Source organism: Apodemus sylvaticus, chromosome 11 (assembly GCF_947179515.1).
Source record: "Apodemus sylvaticus chromosome 11, mApoSyl1.1, whole genome shotgun sequence".
Classification (NCBI taxonomy): Eukaryota; Metazoa; Chordata; class Mammalia; order Rodentia; family Muridae; genus Apodemus; species Apodemus sylvaticus.
This window is the reverse complement of record NC_067482.1, coordinates 72,220,195-72,233,125: the sequence shown is the minus strand read 5'-3', so window position 1 is coordinate 72,233,125 and position 12,931 is coordinate 72,220,195. Positions and strand designations below refer to the sequence as shown.

General features: G+C 38.7%; 1 pseudogene; it reads left to right on the top strand.

Annotated features, from left to right (window-relative positions):
* Nucleotides 1-10,643: 10,643 nt before the first annotated feature.
* Nucleotides 10,644-11,400, top strand: LOC127695879 (39S ribosomal protein L47, mitochondrial-like; annotated as a pseudogene).
* The last annotated feature ends 1,531 nt before the right edge of the window (nt 11,401-12,931 follow it).

The window sequence follows — 12,931 nt, the reverse complement described above, 5'->3', positions numbered from 1 at the left end:
GAACCTGATTCTGCACCCTAAATAGCACAGAAATAAGGAGCAACACCTCTCCTTCCAATGCCTAAAAGAGAGAGGAATTAAGACACACGTTTAATCAAGATCTAGGATTTTGTAGCATAATTTCCACAGTGCCCAGATTTTAATCAAACATCATTCATCATATTAGGAACCACACAGTTCTAGTTGAGAAAAAGAACCTGGAAATGTCAACTCTAGATAGAGATGAAAAAGGCTATTAGATCTATCATGTGATTCACAAGAGGTTTAAAGATAAACTCCAAAAAATGCTGCCATAAGATGTTCAGACTGGAGTCTTAGCAAGTAAAGTTGAAATGGCAGCAAAGGAAACGAAGATTTAATAGGAATCAAAGAAAATAAATATGATTAGAAACAAAACTGTCCAAGCACCCCAGGCCAAACACAGCAACACACACGCATATATACATACAAATATAAACATAAATGTTTATACGCACATACATCCATACACACGAATACACACACAACATACATATAGATGTATGTACACACAAAACACACATCTATAAAGCCATACATATAAACACAAGTACATACATAAGACATACATATACACAAATGCACATATATGAACAAACATATACACACACAAATGCATGCACATACACACAAATACATATAAGCACACACACATATACAAGCAGATATTTATATATACAAATACACATATTCATGCCCAAACATGCTCACCCATACACATGCCCAAACATACATACACATACACCTGCCCAAACATGCGCACGCGCGCGCACACATACACATACACACAAATATGTTCATGTGTGCAAATACACACAAACATACATGAGTCATGTTGTTTATAGAAACATAGATGAAACTGGGGATCATCATGTAAAGTAAAATAAGCTAAATCCCAAAAAGCTTGTATTGTGTTTCCTCTCAGTTGGGAAACTAAAGTAGGAGTGAAAAAATAAGGACCTGAAAGATAAAGGGAGCCAGGCGGTGGTGGCGCACGCCTTTAATCCCAGTACTTGGGAGGCAGAGGCAGGCAGATTTCTGAGTTCAAGGCCAGTCTGGTCTACAGAGTGAGTTCCAGGACAGTCAGGGCTACATGGAGAAACCTTGACTCAAAAACAAAACAAAACAAACCAAACAAAAAAACAAAAAAACAAAGAAAACCCAAACAAACAAACAAAAAAGAAAGTAAAAGGGGGCCAGGAAGGAGACTCTGGGAGAAGTGGGGACAAGGGTAGGGAGTGGGGCTGAATCCCATCAAAGCATCTTATGTTAGGGTATGAAGTTGTCATGATGAAAGCCTTTATTTTGTGCAATTAACATGGATCATAAAAAGAATGATACTGAACAACTTAAAAAGCACCAAAATCCAAAAATTACTTGTGAAAACCTAAGCAAATGAAAGGAAGAAAAATCTTTCCAAATGCCTCCTGGCTCTAATGAGGGAGGAAGCCTTGCTACAGACGCCATGGCACCAGAGGGACAAGAAGCAGTGTTGATGTAGATGTCATAGCCTGGGCAATGCTGCTTATTTTTTTCAAAAAGACAAAGTAGAACACTTGTCCATCATGAAATCATCTGTCTGGATTGGCAAACATGAAGTAAATGATTTTGTTATGTTGTTTTAAAATACAAATCTCTAGGTGCATATGGCTTCACTTGCAAACTCCATCAAACTGTAAAGAAGAATTAACACTAAATCTACACAATCTGTTCCAGAAAATTGAAAAGAAGGGAACACTCTGCATTCCAGTTTATGATGTGAGGATTGTACTGGTGGCCAAAGCAGCAAAAACAATACAAAATAATAAAACAGTATGGGTATAAGAAAACAATATGGTTATGTCCATTTTGAATAAATATGCAAATTTGATGTTTTCCCCTTTTGTGTGTGTGAAATGTGTGAGTGTGGGCATGCATGGGGCACATCACATGTGTGTCAGAGAGAGAAGGTATTGCTTCGTACCTTCTACTTTGTTTAAGACAGGGATTCATATTTTGCTTTGTAATGTGTATTTCCAGGGATTCTGTTGTCTTAACCTCCTATGCCAAAGTAAGAACACTAGTTTACAGATACCAACTTCCATAATTGGATGTATGAACTCAGAGCATAGGCTTGTCCATTAATGAGTTAACAACTGACATAACTCAGTATCACCTACATGTAGAAATTCATCAAATATTCTCAAATTGACTACTGCAGTCATATATAAAATAATTATTTATCATGATCTACTAGGATTTATTGGAAGGATGCAAGCTGGTTCAATGTAAGTCTATGTAGTAAACTATATTGACATGCTAAAATATTATATGTGTCAATTTATATAGTCTGCACATTTGACAAAATTCAACACACATTTGTAATAAAACCTTTTTAAAAAGTACAAAGGATCTTCTGCAACAAACAAACAAAGTCTTGCAGTTACTTGATGGTGACGGCTTTCGTGCTTTCCCCTCAGGATCAAGAACAAAGAAAGGCATAGAGAAATCAAGCTGATGTTCAACTATAAGCTTCACCCTTACTGAAAAATATTTATGGTGTTGTGATGGTACTTTTCATGCTAGTAGAGGGGAAAGATAATCAATTTTACTGAGTTACAAATCCTTCAATATACAACAGCATCCTGACTGCAAATTATACAGGTACAATAGTGGCACAAATGTTTTGGGAGTAACCAACTACCTTTTGGTTGGAGGAGATGAGATTGCCTATTCTATGAGATAATACCCATACATGATACTGCTCAAATGGCCAAGAACCTGAGACTAAATAAGCCATGAGCCTATGGGAAAACCTACTACTATTCTGTCATGGGGTTACAGCAATAAAAATAACTCCTAGTAATATATTTCTATGCCTATATATGAGCAGAGCATGGATCAATCCTTCTGAGAAGCTTTTACCTTCACTAGATGGGAATTAACACAGAGAATCCCCCAAACTGAAAAATGAGCAGAGAATGAGAAATCTTGGAACATTTAGCTCTGAATGGGATGCCTTTATCAAATCTCCCCTCTTAAGGCTCAGTGATGTATGTGGAAGAGGAGGGAGAAAGATTCTAAGAGCTCTGGTGATGGATAACTCTAATGTCTTCTAGACACCAAAGAACTGATGCAACATGAACTCACAGAGATTGTAGCAATACACACAAGATTTCCACAAATTCAAACCAGACAAAATCCCAGCACTAAGGAGGGGAATTAGACATAAAATTATACCCTTACCCAAGAAGCTGTCTGTAATTTATACCTGGTGGGAAAGGGAAAATCAGTTTTCTTTACTGGAGTATGTCACTCCTATGTCAATAGCACTTCAAGACAGGCATCGTGCCCAGGAGTAGTTGGTCAATACAAAATGTATTTGTTTATGTGTGTGTGTGTGTGAGAGAGAGAGAGAGAGAGAGGAGAGAGAGAGAGAGACAGACAGACAGAGAGACAGACAGAGACTGAGACTGAGACAAAGAGAGATATAGAGATACACAAAGAGAAATAGAAAATAGAGTTGGATAGGAGGTAGGAATAAGAGGAGTCATGAGAAGACAAAGAATATGGTAAAATTTGTTATATAAAAACATATATGAAACAAAGTTAAAAATAAAAAAGGAAGGAGGTATCTGAGCCCACTCCTGTTTTTAAACATAGTGTTTGAAGTTGTAGCCAGTGTAATAAGGCAAGAAATGGAAATAAAGTCACACAGAGAAGAAGAGAGATGAAACTATGTATATGTATGTATAGTATGACTTTTAATATAAACAACTTAAGGAAATTACAGAAAATCTTCTAATAAACAAGTTTGGCAATGTGCAGTCATCATAGAATATATATATTCTATGATGATATATATGTATATCAATCCAATTATATGCATTAACATTGGAAATGTTCATATGGAAGCAAAAATACAATATAATTTAAAAGCAATACAAAGCATTAAAAAACCCCCAGATTCCAACCAATGCAGAGACAAGGGAAAAACATCTTAGATAGGAAATTTGGACTTTGACCAAAATTTTACCAAATACCATCTTGAGTGAGCTAACCCAGACCCAAAAGAACATACATAGTATGTACTCACTGAAAAGAGGATATTAGCCCAAAAGCTTAGAATACTCAGATACAACACACAGATCATATGAAGCTTAACAAGAAGAAAAACCAAAGTATGGGTACTTCAGTCCTACTTAGAAGTGGGAACAAAATAATCACAGGATGTAGAGGGAGGGAGGGATCTGGGTGGGAGAGGGGAGGGGGAGAAGAAAAAGGGAGACAAAACCAAGCATGGGAAGATACAGGAGAGAAGTGCAGAGGGCCACGAGAAAGAAAAGAATTAAGTAGTGGTGGGAGGTGGGGAACTTGAAGAACCACAAGAAAGTTCCAGGTTCCAGAGATGCAAGAGGCTCCCAGGACCCAATCAGGATGACATTAGCCGAAATATCCAACATCAGGGAGATAGGACCTGAAGAGACCACCTTCAGTAGATAGACATGGACCCCAGAGGAGGAATGGGGCCATCCATCCATCTAAACATTTTTAACCCCAAATTGTCCATGCCTAAAGGAAATACAGGAGCAAAGATAGAGCAGAGGCTGAAGGAAAGACCATCCAGAGACTGCCCCACTGTGGGATCCATTCTATCTGCAGACACCAAACCCATCACTAGTACTGATGCCAAGATGTGCTTGCAGACAGGAGCCTGGCATGGCTGTCCTCTGAGAGGGTCTGTCAGCACTTGACTTGGACAGATGTAGATACAGCCAACCAATGGACTGAGCCCAGGCACCCCAATGGAAGAGTTAGGGGAAGGGCTGCAGGAGCTGAAGGGGATTGCAACCCCACAGGAAGAACAATAGTATCAATTAAACGGACCCCTTAGAGTTCCCAGGGATTCAACCACTAACCAAAGAGTATACCTAGGCCCATCCATGGCTCCAGCCATGTATGTAGCAGAGGACTGCCTCATCTGGCATCAGTGGGAGGGGGGGGGTACTTGGTCCAGTGGAGGCTTAATGCCCCGGGGCGGGGGGATGCTAGAAGGGTGAGGCAGGAGTTGGTGTGTGCATGAAGGAGCACCCTCTTAGAGGCAAAAGAAAGGGAGATGGGGTAGGGGGCATTTGTGGAGGAAAGAGTGGGAAGGGGGATAACATTTGAAATGTAAACAAAATGATTAATAAATTAAAAAGAAAGAAAGAAAAATGCATTTATAAATGTAACACCCAAATCACAATGCATAAATAAATGGAACAGTTGAATTTGGTAAAAATTAAGATGTTTCTATTATAAATGGTACAGTGAAGGGACTAGGAAGAAAGCTGTATACTAGGAGGGAGCATTTGCCAAGCATGTATCTGAAGAAGAACTGGGGTCCAGATGTAAAGATCTGGGAAAAACATTCAGTGAGAAGTGAGTAACACCAGGAAGAGACATTTACAGAGGATGTCCAGACGGCACAGTAGCATGTGAAAAGATACTCAAAGGCATTATGCGAGAGAGCAGTGCATATCGTAATGAGCCATCACTATTCACCTATTAGGCTGGCTACTCCTGTCCTTTCTCTTTACTACATCAGGAAAATGCAGTCAGGTACAGAAAAGTCAGAAGAAAGAAGAAAACGAGGAACTGAACAACACAAACATAACAAATATTAGTGGCAACACCAAATGCTAAAAAGGAAACGGGGAAGCTGGATCAAGCATGCATTGATCATGCATTGTAAAATGAATATTCTGCAAAATTACTCTAAGGGCTAGCAGCAATATCCATGGGCTGAAACCTAGTGTTCCTACAAAGACTGAGTCACAGTAGACTCATGCAGGAAATAATGCACATGCCTTCTGATGAGCTCAAAGTATAAATAAACTGAATTCATATTGTCAAATATTGTTCAACAAAGAAAGAGTGAAATCTATTAACTCTCTCTTTATATCTATATACAGATAGACATAGACATAGATAGATGTAGATATAGATAGAGAGATAACAAATGAATCTTTGGATAATTCTATTTAGTAAAAAAATAAAATTTAAAGTTTACTTTCTATGATTTTGTTAACGTGGCATTCTGAAATAGAGAACTATAAAGAAGACCAGAAGAGTTATTATCATGGATTAAGGGTGGTTGGATTCTGGAAAGGAGTGAGTGAGGCCAGGAAAGGACATGAAAGATTCTGCAGTGATGGCAATGTTCTTTGTCTTGAGTGTATGTCCACATCACGGTGATGACACTTCGTTGTAACCTTTAAGTTGTTACTATGGAAAGGACACACTTAAGTGTTCTGCCTTTCTACAACCACATGGGATTCTACAGTCACATGAATAGAAATTCAATTGGAAATTGAAAAGAGTAGCATCTTCTTTACAGGGATAGAGGTAACTTGTTAATTACTTTTGTGTAGAATAAAATGTAGAACTAATATAGAAATGCAGACAAGTATGTTATTTTTTCTGAATGGAATGAAATAGGATAGGCTAAGATGAAATTTATTATTTTGTTCATTTGTTGATGAGGTCAATTAGCTGAGTCATTTATATATTATAGAGTACTTATTTATATATCCAATAATTCATTTATTCATTTTTTATTCCTTCAAATATAAATTATTCATGATATTAAAAGAAGCATCAGGAACAGTAGAATCAAGAGGCAGCATGTCATAGCCTCTCGGTTAGAAAGTTCAAAAGTATTCATTTATACAATCCATCAACCACTTTACACTGTATACTTAACTAACTACTCAACCAAAAAGAAACCAACAAGAAACCAAAAAACAGATAACCAACCAATTACCCAACCCACAAGCCAGCCAATCTACCAACCAAACACTATCTATTCATCTATCTATCTATCTATCTATCTATCTATCTATCTATCTATCTATCTATCTATCTATCTATCTATCTATCTATCTATCCATATATCCAGTCAGGCAGCTAGCAAGCCAACCAGCGAGCCAGACAGCTATCCAACCAACAAACCATCCAATCAACCAGCTAGGCAGACTATTAACCAGCAAGCTAGTCAATCTACTAAACAACTAGTCAACAAACCTACCAGCAAACCTACCAACCAACCAGTCAACCAGTTAGTCAATATATCAACAAACAAAACAACCAAATAACCAGCACTCAACCAAACAACTAGCTAACAAAGCAGAAAACATACCCACCAACCAACCAGGTCAAGCAACCACTCAACCAACTTCCTAATCAAACAACCTATAAAACCAATGAACCCAACAATAAGCCAGTGAACCAACCAACCAACCAACCAATCAGCCATATAATTAACCTACCAGCCAACCAACTTGTCAATTATCTAGTCAAACCACCAACCAACTAAACAGCCAGCCAACTAGTCAACTAAGCAACTCATCCACCAACCAAGCCAACCAACCAGTAATCAAGATAATGTTGATAGATGCCTATTATAGTCTGTTATATTCCTTGCCACAAGTATGCATATACATGCCATTGATGACATGTATCTATTTTCCATATAAGGAAAAAAATTTAGAGGCATATGACAAATCATAAGACATATAATAACCCAGGAGATAAGACAAGGTAGGTATAGAATAAGAAAAGAAGATAATCTACTAAGTGTGTGAAAATAGATCTGTCAAAACACATATTTAATAACATTGGATTATGAGTACTCAGGATATAAAATTCAAGTTTATGATCGTGTACCAACATGATGAGGTTCCAACATGGCCACATCCTTCCTTTCTGCCCTCTACTAACTCAGGTTCGTGGTACTTTTCATTACTTCTGAATATGTTCTTGTTGTTTCATCCATATTCTTTCTCAACTTGGAAACCAGAGTACCATCACTCTAGAACTTTTGATGACTTCCACTTAACATACAGAAGACATCACTGCATTCCTCTGAAACAAACATGAACATTTTGAGGTTCTGGTCACATGTCAAGAGGATGCTGCTAGGGTGTTCAGTGACCCAGTACATACAGACTGAAGTCTTTCTTTTCAAGTTAATGGTTGTGGCAATTCTTGCTAGTTCCTCAGATGCAAATTGGCTCTTATTGTGGTACTGATGTGAGTTAAAAATAATACCTAGAATGCTTCAGAAATCTGGAATGTAAGCAGAGTAAAGAAATTCTAGCTCTTATGTATTATGGGAAAGTTTACTTTGGGTTTCCATATGCTTCATTCAGTTATTTGATGTCAGGGATATTTCTATTATGACCCTCAAATAGCAACAATAGTGTTACTAGTAACAGTCATGTACTTGCTGGTACACAGTAGATGATAAACACATGTTGAAGTAGCATGTGTGGAAATGACCAGATCCTGGATCCCATGTCTCTTCTGATTAGGTCATGTCAATAGTCACTGAAGTCCAGAGCTCTCTGAAATAGAATGAGTACGTCCTTGGGGTAAGGGAGAGAAAGGGCAGGCAGGCTAGTATGTTTTGATTATTATGTGTACATGAACTCCTTTCAGGAGTTAGTAGGCCTCTGTATGATCAAGGAGCACTTCCTTGTTGATGGTATAAGCTGCTTTGTGAGATAGCTCAGAATAGGGAAACATGGCACTACTCAGTGTTACTAGGATTTTTTTTCTGTGATGGAAACTGTGCAGAGATTTGTGTATTATATAATTATCATTGTAGATAACAGCACGAATACATGTAAAAGTACAAATTGTTCTGTGATCATGTAGATCTTTCTCTCTCACTCTGCTCCACCAGCCCTTCTTGGTGCTCTGTAGCCTTGCCTTTGCTCTTCTCCCTCACTATTACATATCCTTGGCATATTCTTCTGCCACATGTATATTTGGAAAATTCCATTAGCTTATAATTCAAGCCCTTATTTAATAGTTATCTTCTTGCCTATACCAACCTTATTTTATAGCCTTCCTCTCAAAGTTCCAATCTTCTTCCCTCCCTCTTTCCTATTCTGCTCAGCTCACCTCTAGAAAAACATGTACATTACTTAACTTGCCGGTCACATGTGTAGCTTGCTTTTTATCTTCATTATTAGACAGAAGCCTCACTGCAGAGGCTGTATGTTTTGTCCCTTGCCATATGCTAAGTGTGCGGAGCAGTGCATCTCACTAAGACATGCTCAATATTGTGTGAAGATATATAAATCAGATGGGGTTTTGGGAATAAAATTCTTAGGATGAAGCAATAGCTTTGCTTGGAAATCCTCCAAGCCAAGAATAGATGCAGCCCAGGGAACTAAGATTACAAAGAAGACGCTTCCATGTAGAGTTATATGGGCATATTAGTGTGTACTTTGGTTTTCTAGGACTGAAGTGATGAAGCACAACACACCTAGGACTGTAAAGTTGAAGTACCATGAAATAAATTGTTTGAGCAGCACCAGGTCATAATTCAGAAGACCGGAAGTCCAGATGGAGGTGAGAGCAAAGTGGTTTTCTTTAAAGTGTTTTGATGCAGAACCTGTTCCAGCTTCCTGCTTCAGATCTTTTGACACCTTTACCATTGGTTAGAATCTACTATGTATCTCCACATCTCTTCTTTCATTGTCTAGTTTTTTCACCCTTTGTGTATTCACTTCAAATTTATAAGAACACCAGTGTGATTAGCTGGTTGTAGTGGCTTAATCCCAGAAATTGGGACACAGAGGCAGGTGGATCTCTGTGAGTTGGAGGTCACTCTAGTCTATAGAACGAGTGCTAAGACAGCCAGGGCTATGTACAGAGAAACCCCGTCTCTAAAAACCAAACCTAACCAAACCAAATCAAAACCAAAAACAACTCCTCACAAACAAACAAAACCAGTGGGATTAGATTAAGACATACTTACTTATGATTTAATCTTAATTATGTCTACAGTGACTTTAATTACAAATAAGGTCACATTTGAAGTGATGCAGGTTTGAACAGCAACTTGGGAATTTCTGGGGGACACAATTGCTCCCTAACATGATACAACTAAGTGTTTGATTATAAAATCATTTCTACAGGTCAAATATAATCCTTTCCAATCTTCTAATGTGGAAAGCAAAAGCTGAAACTCAAGAGACACTGCATAGGGTGGACTAAGTATATTCATACAGAATTGTAACTTCACCTTTATTAACAATGTGACTTAGAATCCCTCATGATGAGCTCTGATTTCCATGGGGAGGTTATGTCAATGCATGCTTGGTCTTATCAAACAGGGGGCACAGGTTGAAAGTTAAGTTTCAGTGTCAATTTGATTAGGTTTATAATCACCTAGAAGATACTCAGCTGAGTGTGTCCCTGTTGGCCTTCCCATAGAAATTTTGCTATAGAGGGAAAATCCATACTGAATGTAGGTGGCACTGTTTCATGGACTGGGGTGTTTGATTAAGTAAAAAAGAAAAAAAAAGGGGGGGGGAGGGATTCAAATTGAGCACCAGCATTCCTCCTTTTTCTTTACTGTAGACACAAGACCATCCCACCCATGCTCTGTCCTCATAGAGAAGTCTTCTCCTGTTGTCACACATTCCCCATTATGACGTTCAATACCCTCAAACAGTGAGCCAAAATAACCCCTTCTTTCTCTAGGATGTTTTTGTTAGACATTTTTGTCGTAGCAACAACAACAAAGTGAAAATAACTGATACCGAAGTTAGGCTGGACACAGACACAGCAAATGGGTCTACATTAGAAATATGGCTGCTACCAGTCTAGTGGGTATTTGTAGAAGAGCCTTAACATTCCTGAAGGCTGCTTGTTCCCTAGTAAATCCCAAGGCCCCTGGTCACTCTGGTTGCAGGTCTTCTCTTAGTTTGTTGCATAAAAACATACATGTCACATTTGTTCTCCAGTGTAAATTATTTCAATACCACATTGTCAAGGAAAGGACTAGAAGAATTTTTTGATGACCCAAAGAATTGGGGAGAAGAAAAAGTCACATCTGGCATTTCATGGACCTGCCAGCAGCTGAGGAGCAAAAGTAATGAAGACTTGCATAAGCTTTGGTATGTCCTTCTGAAGGAAAGAAACATCCTTCTAACTCTAGAGCAGGAAGCCAAGAAACAGAGATTGCCCAATGCTAAGTCTAGAGTGGTTAGAAAAGTTTGTTGATTTTATGGATGTTTTAGATAAAGTTGTCCAGCAGAGGGAAGATGCTTTAAGGCTTCTTCAGACAGGTCAAGAAAAACCTGGACCTGGTGCTTGGAGAAAGGACATTTTTGGATGAATCGTCTGGCACAAATTCAAGCAGTGGCCTATACCTTGGAACCAAAATAAAGGTACAACAGGAGTCGATTCTTCACCATGCCTTACATGGATTGCTTTGCCAGACTAAGAATTGAGAAACACACCTGCACAGAAACAAGAAAGAGAAGTTTACAGAAAAAGAAAGAAAAAATTCTCCAGGCAAAGTTCCCATATCTCTGTCAAGACTGGAAATCAAGTACTGTTTAAGATGAGATTCAGAAGTCCCATTCCATTGTTCTTAAAGCCTGTGTCCTGGTGTGAATATCTGTTAAGCAGTTTATAAAGAAATGCTATTGTCAAGAAGAAGAAGAAGAAGAAGAAGAAGAAGAAGAAGAAGAAGAAGAAGAAGAAGAAGAAGAAGAAGAAGAAGAAGAAGAAGAAGTTGTCAGGCTGGAAACTCAGCTGCTACAGTAAAGGGTAAGGCATAAAATATGGTAGGTCCAATAGTAGCTGGCAGACCAACAAGCAGTAGGTACCTCTGCTGCCCAAGATAAAGTCTATAATTATTTCTTCATCCATAGTTTTGTTCTGGATACCTTTCTCTGCAGACTCTATGGCAAAATCCTCAGGCGCTCACAGCAGGAATACAGAAAGAGAGAGACACAGATGAATTCAGACCACAGTACAACGGCATTAGACTTAGTCCAGCCAACTCTGTAGATAATGCCTAGGGAGAAAGTGCCTTTACTCAGTTCGCACTGGCAAAATCCTTGGTAATACAATTGTTTTTTCAGCTTAGCAACCTGAAACCATGGTGGGGTAAGCAAATGCTTTACAGGTGGAGTGACTGCTAAAAGTTCGTTTGAATACTAGAAAATTTCGTGGTCAGACTTAAAGCCACTGAAAGATCATTTCACAAGTAACCAAGTGAGGTGGGACTTGCACCCAGACTCTTCATCTGTTCAAAGTGTTGGTGGCAAGGGGTAGGGGAAGTGTCTACTGAATTAACTCTCGGATTTACAGCTTCTAGCTTTCTTTCTTTGTTTCTTAGTTTCTTTCTTCCTTCCTTCCTTCCTTCCTTCCTTCCTTCCTTCCTTCCTTCCTTCCTTCCTTCCTTCCTTCCTTCCTTTCTCTCTCCTCTCTTTTTCTTTCTTTCTCTCTCCTCTCTTTTTCTTTCTTTCTTTCTTTCTTTCTTTCTTTCTTTCTTTCTTTCTTTCTTTCTTTCTTTCTTTCTTTCTTTCTTTCTTTCTAGAGGGATAAAGCTATTTGTGAACAACTGGTGTTACTGTGAACTGGTGTTATTGTGAACAACTAGGTTAGTGCTATAGTAATCAGACAGGACTTACTGAAATCAAGTATGCAGGGTTGGCACAGGCCTGAAATGCCACTTGGGGTATAGAACTAGGAAAGCCTCCCTCTAATGTGTTTTGGGACAGGCCCAGGCATGCTGACTGGAAACAGGGAGGCAGAGATAGCCAAATTTCCATCACTACAGAAATGAAAAGATGAAGAGTGCATAGTGAGAATAAGGCTGCAGTAGGTAGCAGAGATGAACTGTATCAGTGGATCTCAATGTGTGACAGACAGCAGAACCACTGTCACTAATATCACCCCTGATAGCTCAATCAAAGTCATGACCTCTATTCCAATTGTAGTGAATCAGAAGAGCTGGGTCCAGAGCCCAGGCATTTGCTTTGAAAATAAGCTCTTAAAGGAGATTTTGGTGGATGGTTAAGTTTCAGGGCTACTAGACAAGACATTCATATCGGCAGATGTTAATACACAGCTAAGAAGACTT